Raw genomic sequence first — 2,500 nt, 5'->3', positions numbered from 1 at the left:
GAAGGCGCGACGAGGGCGTCGCGAGTTTAGGTGGGGGAGAGTGTCACGTCCCGTGAAAAAGGACTTCCCGCTAGCGAAGCAAGTTGGGAACCTGCTATCAAAAGGTTCCATGAAGCAAGCTCGACGAGGACGTCGACGGCATAGGTGGGGGAGAATGTCACGGTTAAAGCATTTCATCAAACACTTGGTGAGCATTCTCTCCATTATGGGCCTTATAATCCACTTTGGGCCTATTTTGGGCCTTACAATGGGCCAAGTCATGTACATATCCATTCTAGATGTTTCTTTAGATATTTTATGTAAAGTAGGTGGGAGTAGGTGGGAACCATTCTCCACCGTAGGATTAAAGCAATTATAGCCGTAGGATTAAGCTTTGTATGCCTATAAATAGGTGGAGGCCTCATTTGGCCAAACCATCCAAGAAATCTCATCTATACTTGTAAAGCTCTCTTTCAAGTAATATACTTTCATTCTCCCAAACTCTCTTTGTGCTCTAGCTTTCTTTGCTTAGCTTTCTCTTTTAGTGGGCAAAAGGCTTACTTAGTTGCAACAAAGGGTCGGAATAGCAACTAAGGCCGCACGGCTTGAAGGGTAAACAAACAAGTCCGTGACACTAGGCACCGTAGCATACCCCCGCACAAACACCCCCCTGGATCCCGCCGAGATTGCCCCCCAAGCAAGGTTCGGAAAGACTCCCGCACGAGTGCAGGTGTCCTTCGTCCCCCATTTCGGGCAGCGCCCCCAGCAATCACCAAACAAGCATCCATGAAGAAGCATACCCCGCACAAACACCCACCCGGATCCCACCGAGATTGCCCCCCAAGCAAGGTTCGGAGAGACTCCCGCACGAGTGCAGGTGTCCTTCGTCCCCCATTTCAGGCAGCGCCCCCAACAGTCACCGAACAAGCATCCATGAAGAAGCATATACCCCGCACAAACACCCACCCGGATCCCACCGAGATTGCCCCCCAAGCAAGGTTCAGAGAGACTCCCGCACGAGTGCAGGTGTCCTTCGTCCCCCGTTTCAGGCAGCGCCCCCAACAGTCACCGAATAAGCATCCATGAAGAAGCATCGCCCACAAATGCCGCAGCATGCAGAACCATAGCAATAGCCACACGAAGCAATCGATCGAACCGGACAAGCCCACACATTCCGCTTTTTTTCCCGCACCGCACCGCACCGCCCAAGCCCCGCCCCCCCGGGCCCACCTGCTGGTCGCCGACGGTGGGGCCCACCCGGCACCGTTACCGGTGCATGGTGGCCCCCACCTGCCGACGAGACCTGCCATTGTGCCCACACCCCCACTGGGGGGTGTGGGCAGCGCTGGCAGGCCGGGGGGGGGGGGCTCGCTGTTGAAGCAGGCAGGTACCACCCCCCTAAAGAGCTTATTTAGCCATTTTCTTTCTGGCAGGCTCAGATATCAATTTCAGCGAGGAGTCATAATGGCCATTTTTTTGGCTCTAGACATCGAATTTTGATGAGATTTTTTGCAGGGATGCTTAGAAAAATGGGTAGAACATTATGGAATTGGATTTGTAATTTTTGGAGCAACATAGAATTTTTTATAATTTTTTTGCCGAAAAACTAAGAAAAATTCATATAAAATAGGAAATGGGTTGGAGGTTGGTTTTTTTTGTTGGGAATGCTTTAAAATGATCCATGTGATTTTTTGGAACTTTATGTTGCACGGAAATTGCACGAAATTGCGGCAAAATGCGTACGTGGTGGGGCGGCGAGGCACGGCATGGCACACGGATGCCCCCAACGAGGCAAGGCATGGCACACGGATGCCCCAACGATGGGCACTACAAGTGCTACACCTTATATTGGGTCCACACACATAATTTCATGGAGACTAACCCCTTTGCCATCCTTGGGCATGATGGCAAAGCCGATGGGCATGGCATGGGGCACGGTGGGCATGGTATGGGGCATCGGTGGGCATGGCATGGGGCATCGGTGGGCATCGCATGGGGCATCGGTGGGCATCGCATGGGGCACGGTGGGCATCGCATGGGGCATCGGTGGGCATCGCATGGGGCATCGGTGGGCATCGCATGGGGCATCGGTGGGCATCGTGTGCATCGCATGGGGCACGGTGGGCATCGCATGGGGCATCGATGGGCATGGCATGGGGCATCGGTGGGAATCGAGGAGTCATAATGGCCTTTTTTTGCTCTAGACATCGAATGTTGATGAGATTTTTTGCAGGGATGCTTAGAAAAATGGGTAGAACATTATGGAATTGGATTTGTAATTTTTGGAGCAACATAGAATTTTTTATAATTTTTTTGCCGAAAAACTAAGAAAAATTCGAATAAAATAGGAAATGGGTTGGAGGTTGGTTTTTTTGGTTGGGAATGCTTTAAAATGATCCATGTGATTTTTTGGAACTTTATGTTGCACGGAAATTGCACGAAATTGCGGCAAAATGCGTACGTGGTGGGGCGGCGAGGCACGGCATGGCACACGGATGCCCCCAACGGGGCAAGGCATGGC

The sequence above is a fragment of the Ziziphus jujuba genome, chromosome 8, assembly GCF_031755915.1.
Source record: "Ziziphus jujuba cultivar Dongzao chromosome 8, ASM3175591v1".
Classification (NCBI taxonomy): Eukaryota; Viridiplantae; Streptophyta; class Magnoliopsida; order Rosales; family Rhamnaceae; genus Ziziphus; species Ziziphus jujuba.
This window is presented reverse-complemented; position numbering follows the sequence as displayed.